The sequence below is a fragment of the Notamacropus eugenii genome, chromosome 6, assembly GCF_028372415.1.
Source record: "Notamacropus eugenii isolate mMacEug1 chromosome 6, mMacEug1.pri_v2, whole genome shotgun sequence".
NCBI classification, from domain to species: Eukaryota; Metazoa; Chordata; class Mammalia; order Diprotodontia; family Macropodidae; genus Notamacropus; species Notamacropus eugenii.
The window spans coordinates 28,603,350-28,625,900 of NC_092877.1; the positions used below are offsets into that span (position 1 = coordinate 28,603,350).

At 40.4% G+C, this 22,551-nt stretch overlaps 1 protein-coding gene and 1 long non-coding RNA gene across 4 annotated transcripts in view; one reads left to right on the forward strand and one right to left on the reverse strand.

The window, feature by feature from the left end:
* NELL1 (neural EGFL like 1) overlaps nucleotides 1-22,551 on the reverse strand; it is a 905,733-nt gene that overhangs the window by 65,941 nt on the left and 817,241 nt on the right. The gene's annotated exons all lie outside the window — the stretch shown is intronic.
* The window catches only part of LOC140510620 (uncharacterized), a 106,776-nt gene that overhangs the window by 45,357 nt on the left and 38,868 nt on the right, over nucleotides 1-22,551 (forward strand). For both annotated transcript variants that reach the window (XR_011969312.1, XR_011969311.1), the window contains exons 2-3: nucleotides 9,737-9,874; nucleotides 22,005-22,160. This is a non-coding gene — a long non-coding RNA (uncharacterized lncRNA). The remainder of the gene's footprint in view (nucleotides 1-9,736; nucleotides 9,875-22,004; nucleotides 22,161-22,551) is intronic.

Here is a 22,551-nt window from a genome sequence, read left to right on the forward strand (position 1 = left end):
CTTTCGGCAGTGTACCTTCCAGGGGCCACCCCATGGCCAGTGTGCTGCCGCTCAGCTGTCCAAGGCTCCCTGCTCTATTTTCTCATTAAGGTCCACTCCCTTTACCCCCAACCCCAGTTAGCCCATAGTCCATTCTTTTCTTACTTCTGTTCTTCCTCATCAAAACTCCTCTGTCATGGGTGATACTACTCTCTGCTAGTGAACTGTCAAAAGGTAAAGATGGAATAGATCTTAGTGATTACTCATTTTACTTAGAAGGGAATTAAGGCCTCAAGAGGGAAATTACCTGCCCAAGGTCACACAGCTAATTAATGGTAGATCCAAGCATATTGCCTTACATATATCTGAGCTGTACTGAGAAGCAAACTGCATTTCCTTTATGTTTTGATAGTACAGATTTCACTGGGTGTGTAGTCAGTTGACTGATATAAGTCACAGCACCACTGCAAAAAAACTTTATCCAAATCAATAAGACTTTCACGCTATGTGCCAGGCCTTGTGCTGGAGATAGAAAGATGAAAAGGAATCAATATATACGCTGAAGGAGCTTATATTCTGTTAGAGGGTAAGAATACTGACATGAATGGGGAATAGAGATTGCTCCTGGGATTTCATTGATGTAATCTACTCCTAGTGAGGAACCTCCTTTACCAGTGAATGTCAGCAAACTCTCTGCACCTTCATCTTCTTAAGTTGTCTAGAGCGGTCGTGTCAAACTGAACTATATGTGAGAACAGTTCATTGACTTAGAAAACCACAAACTTGTATTATCTATGTTCTATTTAATATGTGTGTATGTGTGTGTGTATATGTATATATAGTTAAATTTTTCCCAATTACACTTTAATCAGGTTCATGGTTTTAAGACAGATGCATTCACCTGCCATAACCTGTTAGTCATTAGTTAGACTGCAGCACTGATGGCATAAATAACTTTCCCAGTATTACACATCAGAGGAAAGATTTGAACCCAGCAATCCCAGTCCTTTGGACAGTTCTCTCTCCACTTCAGCACAAGTAAATACAAAACATACAAAAATACGAAGGACTTTAGGATGAGCGCTAACACTGAGGTCAATAAGAAAGATGTTTGTAGGACGTGGCTCTTAAGATCGCATGTAAAGAGGGTTCAAGAGATTTCCAAGATGTGAAGGTGAAGAGGGAGAGTATTTCAGGCATGGGAAAGAGCCTGTGTGAAGGCTTAAATAGAAGAAGCAGAATGCTGTGTACAGGGCACAGCAAACAAGCCAGCTGGGAAAATAAAGGAGGAGTAAGAAGATTCTCCAAACAAGGGTGTCTTCAGTGATAAGAGTCATTAAAATTAGGAGCCACAGAGTGCCTGAGGTGAGACCTCTGCTGGGTAAGGACCAGGGTCAGGGCTCTAAGGGAGCCGCAAGGGAGGAACCAAAATCCCAGAGAAAGTCTAACTTTCTACAGCAAAAAAGCAGGGTTTCCACGATGAACAGGTATACTCCAAAACAGGATACCACCTCCACATTCAATTTCCTGCCAAGGCAAGGGCTGTTCCTTCCAGTCTTTCAGAAAAACTCAACAAGAAGGAATTCACAGTAACAAAAGAAACACCAGGAATTACGTAAATAGGTAATTAGAAGGTTTGGCATCTTTTGTTTTTGGTCTGGTCTTATTTAAAAGGTACGGAAAATCTAACCTAGCAGTCCAGGACAGCAAACTTTCTGCAGTGTAGACTTTTAGAAGGTTAACTGAACAGACTATGGAGAGGATAAGTGAATTGTCCAGGGTCGTGCAGTCATTTGGTATTGGAGGTAGAAATAGAATCTTTCAGAAATATAGCATTGTCGAAATCGATCTTGAGAAAGGCACTTCCTTTCTCAGCTCTACTCATATTAAGTCTTTGTGTTAAACTTCTGTACATTCTTCCATGTATAAACCTATTCTCCTGTCCAAATGTGACCATAAGAGTGTCAATAGGAAAACTATAAGAGAACAATACGCACAGTGATATAAAGAGCAGCCACCCTAAAGGATATGCAACACTAGGAGAGCATGAAACCAGCCCTGATTCCAGAAGTGATGATCAAATTGATTTCTTTCTCTTCAGAGAGAGGTGAGGGCTAAGAGTGTGAAATGCTAAATACACCATTAGAAAGAGCTCTGCAGACCAGGAGAACTTTGTACACAGTAACAGCAACATTGTGCGATGACCAACTTTGAAGGACTTTGCTCTTCTCAGCAGTGCAAGGATCTAAAAACAGTTCCGAGGGACTCGTGATGGAAAATGCTGTCCACATCCAGAGACAGAACTATGGAGTCTGAATGCAGATTGAAGAGTACTATTTTCTATCTCTCTTTTTTTATGGTTTTCCCCTTTTGTTCTGATTCTTCTTTCACAACATGACTAATATGAAAATGAGTGATATGATTATACATATATAGCTTTTATCAAATTGCATGCCAAGTTGGGGAGGGGAAGGAGAAAAAATTTGGAAGTCAAAATCTTGTAAGAGTGAATGTTGAAAATTATCTTTGCATGTAATACATGCATAACTTTGCATGGGGGGGGGGGGAAGAAATGACCTTGGCAGCAGTTTCTTCTAATGATTTGTTCATAAGAGAGGGTTCTGCGCTAGAAATATTGTCAACTGTAAATGACGTTAAAAGAAAATGCTGGGGAAGCAAGAGTTTTTCTTTCATTAAAAAGTAAATAAAGCTTTGCTTATCAGTGAATTAATTTCTCTAACATAATTCCTAAGGATCTAGCCTGCTTCCTCATTTAACATGCTTTTTCATTCCTCAACTCTAGTGATATAAATGATACTTCCTTTGTAGACTATAAACTGACGGTTCCTTGTCTTTTGGGGGCTAACCCTTTTCTACGTCTCTAAAGCATGCCTCCTTATCTCCTATGATCCTTCTGTCACACTGTACACTCAGATTATTGGTATAGCCTGTTGATTGGTCTTTCTGCCTGTATATCTTTCCCCACTCCAGTCTGTCTTCCATTGGGCCATCAAAGTGATTTTGCTAAAGCTCAGGTCTGACCATGTCACCATCCCTACTCAGGAAACTCCAATGGCTCCCTATCACCTCTAGAATCAAATACAGAATCCTCCATTCATAGACCTCCATTCAAAGACCTCCATACCGGACCCTTCTCCCTAACTTTTCCAGTTTTTTTATACCTTTATACCTTATGTCTTCAATTCAGTGGCACTGGGCTCCTCACTGTTGTCCCTCTCTTGGCTCCAGGCATTTTCTCTGGTTGTCCCCCACATCTGGAATGCTCCCCATCTCTGCCTCCCAGCTTCCTGGGCCTCCTTTCCATGAGACACTCTTCTCTCTTGTTTCTAGGGCTTTCCATCTTTGTTTCTTTCCTGTTTATCTTCTGTGTGTTTGCATGTTGTCTCCCCCTGGAGATGGGGAAGCTCCTTCAGAGCAGGGACTGGCTTTTACCTTTCATTGTGTCCCCAGCATTTAGGATCATGCCTGGCGAGTTGTAGCTGCTTAACAAATGCTGAATGACTGGGGTGTTCAAGCTGTTATTTTTCTTGCTGACTGAATGGCACAATTATGTATTTTTCCATTTGCGTATCTTTGTTGTTATTCCGTCATGACTGACTCTTCATCACCCCATTCGGGGTTTTCATAACAAAGATATTGGGATGGTTTGCCATTTCCTTCTCTCCCTCATTTTACAGATGAAAAAATAGGGCAGATGAGGCAAATAAAATTGTGACTTGTCCAGGGTCACACAGTTAGTAAATGTTTGAGGCTGGATTTGAACTCAAGAAAATGAGTCTTCCCAACTCCAGGTCTAGCACTCCATCCACCGTGGCACCTAGTGCCCCCTTTGCATATCTTTAACACTGTATGAAAAATTCCTGCTTAAGAAACAATATTTGGGTAATAGAGAAGATAGCGTCTACGTAAATAAATAGGCATGCTATTTATTTCTATTTAAGGGATTGCCCTTAAAATGTCTGTGGGAGGGAGATGTGCAAATGAGGAGAAAGAACTGAACTTTGAGTCAGGGGATATGGGATAGAAACCTAGTTTTGCCACAAACTATTAGAAACTTTGGATGGGTCAACTCATATCTCAAATCTGTAAAATGATTAGTTATGCACTAGAGGCCATTGGATTCAAGACTGATAAGTGGAAAGGATCTAAGAAGTGATTTTCTTCAACTTCCTCCTTTTTCCAGAGGAAGAAACTGAGACTTGGACATTAAGTGAATGCCCAAGGTCACATATGCATTAAGTGCCTGAGGCAAGATTTGAACTCAGGTCCTCGAACTCTAACACTCATGTTGTTTCCACCAGACCAGGACTCCTCTCATTAACGATGTAATCCCTGAACTCTGTCTTAAAGGGTGATGGTTAGAAAAGTACTTTGTGAAAGATACAGTGTTTTATGATTTGCATAATTATTATTATCACAATTTTAACTTTTGATAGATCTGCACATTTAATTCATATGAAGTAGGTACTTTTTTATCCTCCTTGTGGTAAGACTGGCCAAGACAAGACATACTTAGTAAGGGCTGTACATTCAGCCTCAAAGAGATGCATTTAGAACGGCCTCTTTCAAAGGAAGGAATCGAACGTTGTGAAGTGCTTTACGGCATTATTTCATTTGATCCTCTCAACAGCCCTGGGAGGGAGGTACTCTTAATATCATATTTTACATTTGAGGAAACTGAGCCCTGCCGAAGATCATTGACTTGTCCAGGGTCACGTGGAAATTAAGATTTGGCCTCAGTTCTAGACTTCAGGCCCGGTGCTCTATCTCCTGTACTACCAGTGGCCCCTTGAAAGAAACAAAAGGGAACATTCTATTGCCGGAATCCTTTCTTCTCTGTAGTCTGAGTTAAAGGGTCAGTGTGGAAACTTGCCAAGACCTAGTTGAAGAAATTCCATTATACTTTTCAAGAATGCATGTAAAACTTCATTGGAATTCCTGTTTTAGGCACCGATGTAGTTATGGTGTTTATCAAATGCAACGGCTGTTTCCTTGCCTCCCCAAGCAATTACAAATATGACTTTTAAAAGGCATCCATTATGGCATATGCTCTATAATTGAAAACAAGATGGGGTCACTCATGCACTTCCAAACATTTCCGAATCTAGTAAAGACTTCTTGCCACAGTCTGAGAGGACTGTGGAGGTTTTGAAATTAAGCACCCATTCAGAAAGTGCTGATGTCATTCGACTTCAAAGGCTTCTGAATGAGATTTGAAAATTATTTTAGTTTATTATCATGCCGCATCTGTATTCATCATCACTTTTCAATATGAAAGTGAGATTAAAATGCTTATTTTAAGGAATAATTCTCAACAGTTTGGATGCTGTGACCAGTCCTATCTTTGCAGCATTTTATGTTATCCCTGCCCACTCTAACCAGCTTTTCTGAAGGATATGCCAATATGTACAAAGATTCTCATTGAAATTAAATTGAATCCATGTTACAGTGGCTGTAACAGTCAAATGAATATCGGGGGATACTCTTTAGATGATGAGAGATGCCCTACTCTGCTGAAAAATTAGGTTTGTGAATCAGTGGATGAGATTAAGAATTAGAATGAGTATTTCATAGACAGGCATCATCAGCGATTCAAAGTGCATAAAGCACATGGCTTGATAATCGAGGATGTTTCAGACATAGGTACAGTGATTTAATTTGCTTGACTATATAAGTTGAGAGTGAGGTAGGGTGGTGAATCAACAAGAGAAGCTGCCTTAAAGCCAGGAAGTCTTGGATTCTGGTCCCACTTCTGATGTCCTCGTTGTACTGGTGATGATGACTGATGATGGATATGATAGAGAGAACCAACTCTTGCAAGGCTCCTTATCTACAGTCTTATCTCATTTGAGCTTTAAAGTGTTACCAGGTTTGTATATAACCCTGACAGACATAGCCTCAGGTACTGCAGGATTATGCATCCTACACTGGTTTTGTGTTAAGTACCTGGTATAACCTTTACTGAAGTCATGACAGCTTTTCCCTGCTATGGACAATGAATCAAAATGCTATGAAGTGCTATAATATTTGAGGGCTGTGAAGCTTGGCTAGTGTTATTAGGTGCTCTGAGATCCTTAGATAGTTATAGCTATTCCAGAGCTCAGAGTTACTATGTTATTTATGCCAGTGCCTCTGGGGACTTTTAAGGAGAAATCATAAAGATATTAATAGTTGTGGTACAAAAGTGATTGAGGCCAGGGGTGATAGGCTTCTTAGGATTCGAGAAAGCCAGTGGGTGGAACCAGACTGCTATTCTAATGTACTAGGAGCTGCACTGTGAGTGTGCTGTTGTCTATTGCCATTATCACAGTGCCGAAGGATTTCAAATACATCAGATGAAATTATAAATCCATCCAAATGAAAGACTAATTGGTAATGTTGTTTTGGATAATAACACAGCTTATGCTGGGTGCTGACTTTGTAAAGAATGCATTATTTCTTTATAGAACAGTTAATTGGCCAGGCATTATGATATAGTGAAATGGACTTGTTCTGGAGTCAGAAGGCCTGGATTCAAATTCTTCTGGTGAAGCTTACTATGTGACCTAGGGCAAGTGACTTACCCTTCTTGGGTCTTACTTTCCTCATTTGTAAAATAAATGAGTTTGACTAGAGAGCCTCAGTGAGACAGATTTTCTGATTATATGTTTTAAAGCTGGAAGAGATTTTGGAAAATGACTAGCTGTCCTCTAGGAGCAGATTTCAGTAGATCCTCAGACAGTTCCTCTTCCTGGGTTAGCCCAGCTGCCTGAATTCAAGAGAAGGAACTGTGGTGAGGCAGCATGGTGCAGCAGTTATCTCCACTTCCAGTCTTACCATTACACTTGTTACCTGTTTGATCTTGAGCAATCACTTAACTTTTGGGGGCTTCATTTTTCTCACTTGTAAAATAGTGTTGGGGGAAGCCAGTGTAGAACTAGAGGTCTCTTAGGTCCCTTCTAAATTTCAGTTGATAATCTAGTGATCCTTTGTCTCCTAGCTTTAAGAGACCCTTTACATAACATTTAAGAAAACATCCATTTTTCCTGTTGAAACTCCATGCCCTTCAATCAGTTTTCCTGTCTGGGTTCTTCATGTTCCAGGTCAGTCCCAGGTGGAGGTTCTGCTAGAGTTCTTCTGACACTATTTAAGAACAGTGGTTCTACAATATGGATGTTGATTGCTGTCTGTCTAGGACCTGCTGTATCTCTCATGGGCTTCTGACCTCATGTCCTAAGCCTCATTGTAGGATGCTCAGGTCTTCTTCCTTGCAGATTTAGTTGCTACCATCTCCCCTTAAGCCCTATATCCAACAAAGTGGAAAATAGTACTTACATCTTCATAAGGTTTGATTGGAAGAAGCACAAACTCATGAGGCTAAAACAATGTATTCTGTTTCTTAAGTCACAGTAGAGGCCATGAGCACATAGCATATGGGCTGTGAGGATTCAAGGGAGGCGTGTAGGGAGAGTATGAGCAAGTTTCTTAAAAAGCCAAACTTCTCAAAGGCCCTTAGAGGTAAATCCTGGTGAGTCCCCTACTTCATTAAGAGAAGGATTAGAAAGGCATGCTGAGAGTTGATTCAGTTATGCCTTTAAATTAGAGTCATACAGTACATGCAACACTACTTTGAAAACAAAAATAAAAAAAAATTCCCAAAGGAGAGAAAATAACATGGAGAAACATTACAATGGGTAATCTAAGCTTTAAGAAGAAAAGACTTTGAATGTTTCCTAATCTCTGGAGTATTTTGCAAAGGAGATAATAACATAATTTTGAGAAGTCCGTGGTAGTTAGCTAGGGAAGTCCCTGATAAGAACTCTGAATAAGGATAAAAGAAGAGTCTCAATCAGACTTTGAAATAGTATGTAAGGACTTGCTTGGTTGGTCACCTTGGCCCTGACACAGTAGTGTTGGCATAAGTTCTTAGGCCACCTTTTCCTCAGACTGCTTCTGTTGGAGGATAAGGCTATTACCTTTGTGGTTTTTTTGTTCATTGTTTAGACCAAACCTGTGATTTCTTCAGTTTGTAGAGACTCCCGTTGGGGAAATTTCAGCACCTGCTATGCAGCTTAAGAGTATTAGTTGTCTGGGACGTTGAGAAGTTCAATGACTTGCCAGAGGTCTCACAGATAGTGTGTCAGAACTGGGATCTGAACAAGACCTTTCTAACTCTGAGGTTAAGTCTCTCTCCATTATACCACACTGCCTTTGTGTACAAATACACACACATACACACACACACACACACACACACACACACACACACACACACACACACAAAGGCTTTGTGTGGTAGTGATTGATGGATAGAGAGCTGTCCCAAGAGCCAACAGGACCTTGGTTCATATCCCACCTCTAATACATACTGGGTCTAACCCTGGAGGACATCACTTCCCCACAACTCTCAAAGACCATAGACAACTTACAAGTAGTAGAGAAGGTACCGGTCTGCACTGGTACAGGTAAAGTTCCCAGTACCAGTGTATCCCTCCTTTTTCTCATTCTATGCTTTTTCTCTCTGTGTCTCTTTCTCTTTTTGTCTCTGTCTTTTATACTACAAAATAAGCATTCAAAATATATACCAGAGGCAGAAGCTTGGCTTATCTGATAGAGGTAAGTGATTTACTGGAGTCACATTATCATCTCATGTGATATTTACAACCAGCATGCTAGATGGGTTCTGTTATTCTCATTTAGTTCGACAGTAGAGATAAAGGAGAAAGTTTAGGTGTTAAGAGCTTAGGCAACTTGTTGTTGATAGCTCATGACAGTCAGAAGCAAGGTTCTAGTCAGGGTCCTCTTGTTTACAAGTCTAGTAGTCTTTCTACCACACCATGGAGCCTACAAGCTATGAATTACAGGTCTCCCTGTGCTTCTGGGAGCTCTTAGAACTACATTTGACTGGGCTTCATTTGGGCCTGTGATCTGACCCCAGCTTTATTAAGTGAGATTCAGGAATTCCTACATTGTTAGAGCTGGAAAAGACCTTTGTTGTTGTTTGGTTGTTTCAGTTGTGTCCAACTTTTCATGATCCCATTTGGAGTTTGCTTGGCAAAGTTACTAGAGTGATTTGCCATTTCTTTCTTCAGCTCATTTTACAGATGAGGAAACAGGCAAACACGGTGAAATGACCCTCCCTCAGTCACATAGCTAGGAAGTGTCTGAGACCAGATCTGAACTCACGAAGATGAGTTTTCCTGACTCCTTAGTGATAATTTATTCTAACACCTTCACTTTACAGGTGAGGAAACTAAGGCCCATAGAACTGAAGAGATTTTGTTCCAAGGCTATGTAATTACACAATGGCAGAAAGGCCTCAAACTGAGGTCTTATTCTAGTATTCTCCTACTGTTCCAGGCTTCCTTCCTTCCTCCTGGGATTTGATTCTGAACAGAGCTCTAGAAACCTGGGTTTTCTCTCCTAGTCAGTGATCCTCCATGTCCAAGTTCTGACCCAGTCTATATTTTGCATTGACTTCTGATTTTCTGGCCTTTGGGATCTCATTCCTGCCTTTACTAATTCATAGTAGTATTCAGAATAGATCTAGAAAAGACCAACCCTTTCATCTTACAGAGAGAATTACCTTCATTCTAAGTCCTTTTGCCTATTGATTTATACTTCCTGAATTCTTTTTTGGAGAAAAATAAAGGGAAAATTCCTATGGGCTTAAAAACAAAACAGAACAAAAAAACTAGCCCAGCTGTTCTCCTAGCAAAACTAATGAGATTTACTCTGCTCTTTCCTTATCTGGCAGAAATGTGACTGAACAGTTATTTGCAAGGCCACTAGGGTTACCTGATTCACTGAAAGAATCCTATATCAGAAGTGACTGAAGGAAAGTCAGCGAAGAATGAAGAGAACAGGAGCCCAACAGGCAAAGATGGTATTTAAGGTACAATTTCACTCAGTTTCAAGTTCGAAACAGTCACACATTCTGATGAATCAGAGAGATGAAGGCAGAAACAACTCTAACACTTCTCCTCCCTAGGGCTGTGTGCTAAATTTGGATCATAATCAGTTACATGAGTCAGGTAGAAGGCCTAAACGTAGGCAAGCCTACGCCACAGTGGTCCATATGCCAACCCTTTTATGTGATGGTTTGTAAGACTGTGTGCAGCTTGGGTGAATTTAAAGACACAGAACATGGATGAAAATCTTGTACCTGCTTCTTAAAGTATCGGAAATTCACAGATTTTGAGCTGTAAGAGACATTTTTAGGTGATACAGTCTAACCCCCCTCATTTTAGAAATGTGGAAGGGAAGTCCAAAGAAATTAAGTGACTTGTCCAAGGTCACAAGGTAGTAAGTTACAAGCCAGGTCTCCACATCCAATTCTGCTGCTCCATGCTTCTACACTCTGCAGCTTCTCCACATCTCAGTCATTCTACGTGTAAAACCAAACTATTGAAATGGAGGGTTTCCTCAACTCGAGGCTGCCTCCCATCTCTTCCCTCTCCAATCCTTCTCTCTGCGGCTGCTGCAGTAATCTACCTAAATCCCAGGTCTACTGATGTCACTGTTCTACTCAGTACCTCCAGTTGGGTCCCAATTATTTCTCTGTGGTAGTTGTTCACATCTTAGCTGTGTCTGACTCCCTTTGGGGTTTTCTTGGCAAAGATACTGGAGTGGTTTGCCATTTCCTTCTCCAGCTCATTTTTATAGATGGAAAACTGAAGCACACATGGTGAAGTGACTTGCCTAGGGTCACACAATAAGAGGCTGGATCTGAACTCAGGCCCTGCATTTTATCCACTGTGCCACCTAGACACCCTATTATTTCTAGAATTAAATATGTAATATTCAATTTATTATTCAGAATTCTTCATGTTGTCTGTCCTGTTAGAATGGAAGTCTTTTGAAGACAGGGTTTGGTTTTTTTTCTTCCTAACTCCAGAGAAGTACCACAGTGTCTTCCACATGTAGTAATAAATGCTTAGTAAATGCTTGTTTATTGAATGCTACAGAACATCAAGGGGAGGCACTGCCAGGGGGCACAAATTCATCTTCCATTCAGAAACTCTGTGGGCTCTTGCTTCTCCTGAGAAATCCCAGGATCCCTATATCTTTGATGTGGAGGAGAGCTAAAGAACAAAGTTCAAGCCATTCCTGAATAGAAATCCCCTCCAAATGTCCCCAGCAAGTAGCCTGCTTCTCTTCTTTTGAAACATGCATGGAGAAAAGCCACTATGTCTGGAGACAATCCATTCCCCTTAGAGGGCAGATCTCATACAGAAAGTTTTTTCCTTACAAGGGGATGCAATTTACTTCTCCAGAGCTTAGCCCATACTCCTGGATCTCCTTTATGAAAGAAGAAATAAAAGAGGCCAGAGCCATGGCAGACACAGTGGAACTGTTATATGGGGACTGTCTCAGGGGGAATGGGTTCTCTCTAGTCATAGTGGTTTTCTCTGTGTGTGGACGTATCAAGAAGAGACCACATGACCACTTGCTGAGGACATTTGGAGGGGATTTCTATTTAGAAGTATGTTGGACTCTGTTCTCATAGGTCTCCTCTAAGTCTGAGGTTGAGGGATTCTGGGATTTCTCATCATCTTTGAATGGAAAGAACAGGTGCAGGAACTCCCTGAGACTTTGAATGGAAAATGTTGGTGCCTTCTGACAGTAACTCTCTTTGGTTTTCCCTAGAAACCACTAACCAAGCACATGTAAGCCCTTAAGACTATATGTGGCCATTGCCATGCTCTTCCTGGAGAGCATTGTTAAAGGGGATTGATGATCTGAACCTTTTTCCAAACTGTATCATAGAGCTCTAATAATTAGTGCATAGAAGATGCAATTCTGTCCTCAGTAATGTAGCCATCATTACCCTGGAGTTTATTATGCAGTTCCTTGTCCTGTCCATTTTTAATGACTCACATAATGGGGTTTCCTACCACTTCATTTGGTTCACAGACTAATCATGCTTATTCGAAAGGAACACATGAAGATGATACAAAAACAGTACTTATCAAAATGGCCTCAATATTAATAAGAGGCAGCAAGTGATAAAACTTAGAGTGGGAAATGCTAAATGAGACGTCTAACATGGCTTTGGAATATGTTATCCATATAGCTCAAGGTCACAACAGAGGAGAAGAAAGGGAAACAGGCTATTATCAATCACAGACTTGTCCATGGGTACAAACAACGATTCCTCAAATGAAAAATAAGATTTTAAGATGAAGTGAAAAATAACCATTATGGCTGCCATTACATCAAGCTTTGCAACTTGTTTGCTTGCCAGGAAAAAAAAAAAAGCAAAACCACTGTGAAATAGAGAGTACCAGAAATATTAGACTCATTTTACAGATGAAATAACTGGATATCAGATAAGCTAATTGATTTACCAAGGTCATGTAGCTAGAGAATTTCGAATAAGAGATAGGGCTTCTCACTTAAAGTCTAGTTCCTCTTTCCATTAAGACTCTGCCTTTCAAAGGAAATGTTATTGAAAAAAAATTTTTTTTTTATTATATTGGAGACGGGATTGAAGAAGGGGTTTGTACCTATTAAGATTACAGAAGAAAAGAGATCTGAGAGTCCTTTTCAAGCTGAATATAATTGGACAGCTTTACTGGCTTGTGAAAGCCTATGTATGGCCTCTTTAGAGTTGCTTCATTCAGAGCATTAAGCAATGATTTTCTCAAGCTGGCTTGTTTGTTTTGTGAATGAGGTGGAGACATATGGAATTTCTAACCAGTAGTTGAATAAGAGAGAGTTTAATTTGGTTCAAACACTGGTGAGCTTTGGAAAATTGCTATGATTCCTTTTGTGACTTCAGACCTGATGATTTTAGAGGGGCAGAGGATCTGGAAAACTGAAGTCTAATGAGCTTTGTTCCCATTCCTCGCAAAATTCTAGACTATTATTAAAGAACTGGTTAGAGAACATGCAGAAAAAAGAAGCAGTCATCACAAAGAGATACCATTGGCTGCATCAAGATGATCATGCAAGCCTAACTTCTTTTCATTTTTAGATAGGGTTTCTACACTAATAATGATAATAACAATAAAAATTACAACTTATGCAGTGCTTTGAGGTTTGCAAAATACTTTACGTAGGTATTTTATTTCGATGTGGTAGAGAAAGAGAATATTGGAAATACCATTTACCTAGATTTTAACAATTCATAAGCAAAATGGCTCATGTTATTCTTGCAGGCAAGATAAAGTAATAGGGTTTAGATAATAGGACAATTAGATGAATTAATAAATGGTGGAACCTAAAAAGTTACCATTGAATGATTGTTGTGAGCCTGGAAGAAAGCATTTAGTGGATAAAGGATTGGGGGAAGGCAGGTGAGAATAAACTTTTATATTGTACCTACTATTTGCCAGGGGGCAAGGAGGTGGAGTAGTACATAGAGCACTTGACTTGGAGCCAGGGAGACCCAAGTGTAAATCTGTCCTCACACAATTGCTAGCTGTGTAACCCCAGGCAAGTCACTTACCCTGTTCGTCTCAATTATCTCATCTCTAAAATGAGCTGGGGAAGGAAATGGCAAACTACTCAAGTATCTTTGCCACTTGTTATTCAGTTGTTTCAGTCATGTCCACCTCTTTGTCTTGTGATCCCATTTGGGATTTTCTTGGCAAAGATGTCGGAGGGGTTTGCCATTTCTCTCTCCAGCTCATTTTAGAGATGAGGAAACTGAGGCAAACAGGGTAAGTGACTTGCCCAGGGTCACACAGCTAGTCAGTGTATAAGGACAAATTTGAACCGATTCCTTTATCCACTTTATCCACTGAGCCACCTAACTGCCCAAGAAAACCTCACATGAGGTCATGAAGAGCTGGACACACCTGAAATGCCTGAACAACAGCATTTATCAGACACTCTGCACTTTTTATAAACATTATTTTATTCTCAAAATAGTGTTGCAGGTTAGGCGCTATCATTATTTTTATTATTTACAGTTTACATATTATTATTTTACAGTCGAGGAAACTGGTTAAATGATTTGCTCAGAATCGTACACCTCGGGAGTGTCTGTGTTCATATTTGAACTCGGATCTTCCTGGATCCAGGCCCAGCTTTCTATCCACTGGGCCACCAGCTGGTCCTTTTAATTTAATTGGAAGGAGCCAAAACATGCTTGTATGTTTTCCGATGAAATATATATGATAAAATTTCAGAATATCGTATGGAATCCTCTTTTCTGTTCTTTGCCTTTTAAAAGATCTATATGTATTTTATGCTTGTTAAAATTTATAATAAAAATGATTTTCAAAAAAAATGAAGATGACACAAAGCTGGAATATTTTATGACATTCAGGAATGAAAAACATCTCAAAAGGCTATAAAGGGAAAACATATAAGAAGATGAAATTTAATGAAGAAAATGCCGAGTCTTATACTTGAATTAGAGGAATAAATTTCAGGAATAGAAGATGGAGAAGATTACCTAGACAGCTGTAAGACCAAAAAAATCTGAAGGTTTTAATGGACTGCAAGTTCAATATAAATCAACAGTGTGCTTTGGCAGCCAAAATAAACAAAAGCTAATGAAATCTGTGGTTCCATTATGAGAGTTATAGTGTCTATAACAGAGGAGATGCTAGATTTCAATGCATTTGATCACCCCTTTTGTGGACAAGGTGAATCCTGGATGGTATATATGCCTTACTATTCTTTGATGAGACATCATCTGGAGCACTTGTTTAGTTGTGAGTGCTCCATTTTAAGAACAGCATAGATATGCCGAAGAGTATATGGGACAAGGCAAGCAGCATGAGGAAGGACCGTAAGATCAGGCTGTGTAAGCATAAGTCAAAGGAACATATGTTGTGGTCATCCTTCGTTTCCAAAGAGGACCATGACTTCACAGAAATGATGACATGACTTGCACTTGACTTTGTTTTGAGTGAGGGAGGACTATGAAAGGTCACCAGCCTCACTTTCTCCTCCAGAACCATCTGAGTCCAGTGACCAGATATTCATCAGGATGACTAGAGACAGCCCAGGATGCAACGGGAGACCTTGGCCTGTTAGGCTAAGGCCTTTTCAGGTACTCATTTAAAGCGAGGCAATGCTCATTCAGTGAATAAGTCTCTTAACCAGCTCTATCCTCTCTACTCCACATACTCTCAACCTCTACTGATTCATTGCTTGTCTCAGGTGTCACCTCTTTTATAAAGTCTCCCTTGATTCCTCTACCTTGTCCTGTTGGAACAATTCATTCATTCATCATAGACTTAATCTTTTATTAGGAGGGATGGGGGAAGGAAAAAGGACAGGACAGGATAAGACAGGGCAGGAAAGGAGAGGAAAGCAGACTAGCCAGTAAAACCCAAGTCAACTGGACATCTTTTGGCCATCCAAATTTACCTTCCTTTGGAGAGGAGAAGGGGGAGGCAGACAGAAGAGGAGGAGCTGAGTTACCCAACTAGCTGGGTTCCCATTCAGCCAGCTTAAACCTACTGCACTCTAAAGCTGGGATGCCAATGGGCCCCTGCCCAAGAGCTCTTCTGGACTCTTCTAGCTTTACAGTGATTATCAATAGTAACTGTTGCTGTTTCCCTCCCAGCCTGATGTCTTTCTTTTTCTTGACCTCATTAATGGGCCATGCCCAGGCTACTTCTTAAACAGGCCTATTCAATGAATGGGTGTTGCCTCACCCTAAGTGAGCATGTGCAAAGACCTTGGCCTAAAGGGTCCAAAGTCTCCTAGTGCATCCTGGGTCATCTCCAGTCATCCTGATGAATATCCGGTCACTGGATTCAGATGGCTCTGGAGGAGAAGTGAGGCTGGTGACCTGCACAACCCTCCCTCATTCAACACAAAGTCAAGTGCAAGTCATGTAATCATTTCTCTGATGGCATGGTCTTCTTCAGCAACAAAGGATGACCACGATCACTCTACCCTACAGAAACACCAGTACTAGTCCAAAATTTTGTTCTTTCTTCAAGGTTAAGTTCATAGAAATTATAGCTAAAAGAAAGGTGGTTTAATCCACTCTCCTCATTTTACAGATGAGGAAATTGAGGCCCAGAGAGGTAATATAACTTCTTCATTTCTCTGATGGCAGGGTCTTCTTCAGCAACGAAGGACGGACACAAACTTAATCTTCTAACTTGTATTGTTGTTTGTATAAATGTTATTTTCCTGTGATCTCTCAAGGAGAGGGAGTGTTTTACTTTTTGTCACAGCATCCTCACTACTGAGGATAACATCTTGCTCCAACCCTGTACCTTCACACACACTTTATTCACACTTAGCAGTGTTTCTCACCCTTTCCCTTTCTCTCCAAATGGTTACATCCTAATCTCCTTTGAAGGGTCAACCCAAATGTGACCTCTTTCAAACTATACTCTTCCATCCCTCTCATGAAAGTGATTTCTCTCTCTCCTCTACAGTGACTGAATCTGTGATTGCTTTGATACATGAGGGAGAGGATTTCCAGGATGAGTATTCCTTTCATGAAGGCAGCTGAATAATCCCTCTCCAGTTTCTCATATTGGGCAATTCTCATGCATCTTTTTTCCCATAAGTTTTTCATAGAAGATCTACATGCCACAGAGATATTTTTGTTCATATAGGTATCAGTGTACCCACAGCATCTTTGAATTTCAGAGTTGGAAGGCACTTCAGTTAACAACCTTTACAATTGATTAAAGACCTCCAGAGAGGGTGACCTCACCTCCAGCTAAGGAATCCCATTCCATGTTAATACAGCCCAAATTTTGAGGAAGTTTTTTCTTATCATCAAGCCAACATTTGCCTCTTTGAAACTTTCAATACAGTGCTCCTGGTTTGGCCCTCTGGAGCCAAACAGGAAAAGAGTAATCCCTCTTAGGCATGAGAGCTTTTTAAATGTTTGAAAATAAATGTATGTCTCCCTTGAGTTTCCTTTTCTCCAGGCTAATGTAGTAGCAAGAACCCCAGTATACACAGGAGGGCCTGCTGTACAGGTTCTTTGATCTGCTTTTCTGAAAGGAAGCAACTTTGGAGGGGTCAACAATCACTTTAATCAAGCACACATATCATTCGCTTAGTTCAGGGGGAAAAGTCAGCACCCTGAACTTCAGAGAAAATACAAAGAAATGATAATCAACAGACAGGACTTCCAACTGCCTGACCATAAGCAATACATATATCACAGATCAACAGACACATTCAACAGTCTGACCATACATACACAGTTATCAGAGAGAGAAGCACCAACATCTGGGCTTTCAAAGTTGGGGGTGGAGAGTCCCCGGAGCAGCTACCCAGAGTCTTGTCTGGCCAAACAAACACTTCCAGTGAGTAAGCCCCAAAGTAAAACTTCACCTCAGAGTATCTGTACACTTTTCAGAGCCAGAGGGCATCACAACCCTTGGGAACTAGTGCCTCATTAGAAAATTAAGAAAACGTTTGAGCCTCCCCTAATCCAGCTTCTCTTAATGGGCAGGCCCATTAATGGGTGGGGAAGATCTTTAACTCTCTGATTAACATTGCATTGGGCCCCAAGATCTTTCACATCCATTACAGGGGCAACTTGTATCTGAATAAGCATTAACATTTCTTAAGTAAATACAATATAGTTCCCACAAAATAAACCTATCATGAACTTTACATTTGCAGAATACATAACATAACCTTCTTTAGAGACCAATCTTTGGGGAGTGATCAACCAGTTCCTTCCTTCTCAATTCAAAACAATATGTCCAAATAAAATCCTCTTAGGGGTGGGTCCTCCCCATGCTGTTGCAGGCACTCTAAGGTGTAGGCGCTAATGAGCCAAGTCCCAGTCATGACAATGCTCCAGCTCCCACTTCCAAGTCCTGAGGGGCAGCTGAACAACAAAACCATCAGGATGGAGTCCTTGGGGGTACATGGCACTTCCACCCACCATGGGCAACTCCACCCTCTGGATCCCAAACTGTCCCAGGACAACACTGAATAAAAGCACACTCAGTGCCTTGCTGTCATACTCCCCATCTTATCCCTGGGCTGAACTCTAAGCTCCTGGGTTCCTCCTCCTCCAGCAGGAGCCAGCCACTCCCATCTCTGGCCTGGGTCTGCCAACAGGCAGTTTTCCCCTCCTGTTCCATGGCTCTGCATACAATGCAATCTCAGGACATTCATACAGTACAGTTCAGAGCTGGGCTAATTCACTCGAGCCCTGGCTCTCACCATCCCCACTCTTTGGGGCTCTTCAGAATCATAGTCACCACACCCAGGAAGTAGTGAACAACTATCCCAGCCCCCATAATTTCCTTTTAGTTTGCAGACCTTGCTTACCTATGCCATGAACATATCAGCAACAACCCCAGCATATACAGGAGGCCTGTTGTACAGGTTCTTAGATAACAGAAGGTGTGGGCCTCCCCTAAGCAGTCTTCCCTTAGTGGGTTGGCCCATTGATGGGTAGGGAAGGTCTTTAACTCTCTGATTAACATCGCAGCTAAATATGCCTGGTCCTTTAACTAGTCCTCTTATGACCTGGACTCAAAGTCTTTCACTGTCTTCTGGAAAACTGTGCTATCACTAATTCTAATAAGCTCTATGGTATGATGTACCTTGAATGTAATTATACACATGTATTGTGAATCAGCTAGTAGACTATAAGCTCCTTGAGTACAGGGACACTTTCATTTTGGGTTTTATAGGACATAATTAGCACTGTTTGTTGAACTGAACTGAATGGCTTATGCCGTGTAACCCAGCCATCAGCATTCCTTCAGTGATTTTAACTTCTCTGTCTGCAAATGAAAGGCATTTCAATCCATGCTTCTTTTACCAGAGGGATACAGCTGGTCACTAGAGAATGAAAAGGTCATCATTTTCCATGGCATAACCCTTTGTTCAGTTTCCTTTACCACCATCTATCACCTACTAATAGTAGGACAGCCCTTTCTACACTTGAAGAGCAATATTAAGTCATTTCACAATCTCTACTTTTCCAATCTAAATAATCCTTTAACCTTTCCTTTGAGAAATGATCCTTCTGGTCTTTTAATCATTTTCATTGCTTTTCTCTGAGCTCTTTTTGGAGTCTAGTAATTCTCATTAACTCTTGCACAGATAGAAACGAATAAAACCAGGTATACCTCCTTTATTGGACTTGTTTTATGTGCGTGAATTGTGTGATGGCTGAACTTGCCCTCGTGATGTTATGTTGAGATGATGTGATATGATGCATGATATTGACCTGAATCTTTATGGAGTAAGCTGTGGTCTAAGAGTTCCTAGGACTTTAGTAAAATGGTGTTTTACTCCACTGTCTCAAACTACAGGAGATGAGTATCACAGATATTGCTACCATTATCTTTTATCGCCTGGCCCCTCCCTAATGTAGATTGGGTCAATGCTTTTCTTAAAATTCAAGAAAGCTATCTTCAGGCCTTGTTTGGCTCAGGATACTAAGACTTAAGCCCCATAGCTCTAAGGTTATGTATGTATGGCTTTCTCATCATTGAGTAGTATGAAAACGCCTATCAAGGTGGGGTCTGGGGATCTTCATGCTTGGTGGATATACAAAAGCCAGGTTAATTACCATAGCCTTGCCCTGTTGAGCAGGTATATTTCCTTATGGGGAATGAGAGGCACTTCTGTCCACCTAACTTAATGATGAAATGCTTGTGTGATTTTTTTTTCTGTACCTATAACTAAGTAGATTGCATTTTGTTGACTGTTGAGTGACATGTGGCAATCTCCAACATGGAAACTAAATGGGACCACACTATACCACTACCCTCTTTTAGTTTGGGTTAAAAAAAAAAAATAAGAGTAGCAATCTTCCTTCCAGAATTTGAGGGAATTAAATGGAAGCCAAACATTAACCAGGGATATAGTCTCCTTTCTTTCTTCCAAGTAATACAAGGTATCTGTCCATGTGCCACCGTGTCATCCTTAAAGACTGGTTGAACTTTCTTTTCCAAGTTAGTAATAACCAAAGAAAACCTTTCACATGCAGTGATGGCCCCATTAGGCTTCAGGCATCCTGAAAGGTGTGAAAGCAGTTTTAGCCTGAAGAAGAGATTCCTAACTGGTATTTATGTCAGAGCGGTGTGCCAATTTAGCACATCTGTGGCGGTCATGCCTGACTCCTAGAACAGGGTCACATCATGACAGCCTTGTGTACACAAAGACCTCTTGTGTTGTCTAGCAGCCCAATTATTCTCTCCTCTGGCTGGTCTAGATTGGGTTACATAGCCACACTTCTTTACTAAACTGATCTACATTTCTGACTGTATATCTTTCCAAAAGCAGTTAGTAGAATGGATAAAATGATCAAAACCCTTTTGTTTCAGAGTGCTCAAAGACACGCTTCAAAATGAAATAATAGTAACAGAAATCATTAAAGTAGGATAATCACAGGGAATTTAAAAACCAGGGGAAGTTATACAAGAATTCTTGAGGCTTCTACAAGAAAAGGTTTGAAAAACCAGAGAGGGGATCTAGTCAATCATTGGTTATTACATTAAATTTTAAAGCTTATGTCTAGCAACCAATATTCATGTTGTTACTGTTGTGTTGTGGGGTAGATAGCACTATTAATAAAAGCCATAATGATAAAAGATATTTTTATAGCATTATACATTGTGAGGAAATGTATATCCATTAGTTCATTTGACCTTCACTACAGCCCCATGAGTTCAGTATTATTACTCTCTTCCTCTTATATGATGAAATAACTGAGGCTGAGAGATGTTATGGGACTTACCTGTAGACCTGCAATTAATGGATCAGAAGCAGATTTCAGCCCAGGTTCTCCTTAGTCCTAGTGGAGCAGTCTGTGCATTAGGAAATACTGCTTGTGCCACATAGCAGACTGTATATGGACTATTTGTGCCTAACTGGTGGTAGTCTTCTGAGCTCTTATTGGTTGGATCAGCAACAGTAAGACATAATGTATCTTGATTCCAACATTGGGATGTCATTTTAATCCCTTTGAGAATGAAAGACAACAACCAACCAGCTACATAATATAACAGAAAATAGGATGAATGCAACCCATTTAATTCAGGGAGGATATTTTAACATTAGAGCATCAGGTCATAGAGTGGAAAATTGAATTCCCCCCACCCCACCCCATCACCTTTCTCCCCCTCTCTGAATATAATAAAACATCAGTCTGAAAGGACTCAGTTGGGAGGTGCAGTCTCTTGGAGGTCTGCCCAATAACCATCTACCTGTCTCCTGCCTGTATCCCAAGAAGCTAGGGTCCAGTCTTTGGCCTGGCTCCAGCAATTCACAGTTAGATGCCTGCCTACAGGAGAAACCACATGCAGGTACAAACCCAAACATCAAGATTCAACACTATATCTTAAAATGTAGGGAAGGTAGAATCTGTAGCTTGGGTTTTAGTTTTTCTGCCAATAAAACCAAGCCTTCCCAGGCTGATTGTTGTATTGAGCGTCTGATTCTACTTAAATTTGCATAGGAGCAACTTGCTTTCAGTGTAGCCTTCCACTGCTCTTCTACTTAAACCACTGTTCTAAAGCATTTCACATATCACCTTAGCCCATTTGACTGGACCCTTTGAAACTCTCCTTCCTAAGTCCTTAAAGTCTTCAGCCAACTTGCACCACACCTCCTGCATTTAAGCAACACTTAGCTCTTCTCTAAATTCACCAGACCTTTGCAACCTTCTTTGCTGAAGGTCACTTTTTTCTTCCCCTAAACTCAAAACAAGTGGAGCTATCATTTGTCTCTTCCAGCCCATTCCTCTACAACAACCCCTCAGTTCACTTTACTGTTTTCTGGTAGAGTGAATTGAGGGCTGAGCTTGGAATTGGGAAGACATGAGTTCAAATTCTTACCAGCGTGTGTGACCTTGGGCAAGTCACTTCCCCACTGCCTTAGTTTTCTCAGTTGTGAAATGGGGATAACAATAGTACCAAATACCCAGGATTGTTATTAGAATACAAACAGGTCATATTTGTAAAGCACTTTGCAAACTTTAAACCATAAAGCATTATATGAAATTTAGCCATTAATATTACTTTGAGTTATGTAAAACCTACTTCCAATCACTTCAATTTATTTTTCTATAAATACATATTTATTGTTATGCTCTTTTTTTACCTCATCAGAAATTCTCCCAGTGTCCAAGAGAGGCCTCACATACAGCAAATATTTTAAAGAATAAAAAGTGCAGAGAAAAGAATCAGCAAAATTGATCGGTACATTTAAAAAGTCTGAAAGTATATGCAATGGGCTCTGCTCATGGACCTCCAGCTTCTGCAAAGGTAGGGAAGGTAGAATCCGCAAGCTTGGGTCTTAGGTTTTTCTGCCAATAAAACCAAGCCTCCCCAGGCTGATTGTTGTACTGAGTATCTGATTCTACTTAAATCGGAATATTTTTTAATTTTTTCTTTGGGAACACACTTGTGTTTTGGAATTTTGCAACATTTTGCTTTGTGGTTTTTTTCACTGTAGTCATATATATATGGATTTTTTTTTTTAGATTGTTCACTCTTTATTAGATCATGTAATTCTTTCTAAGCTTTATTGCATCCATTATCATGTAATTTCTTACAGCATCATAACTCTATTACATTAATCATTGCTAAAATTCATCCAGCATTCATATGCCAGGCCCTGCACTTTACAATGATCATTTCATTTGATGTTCATCAC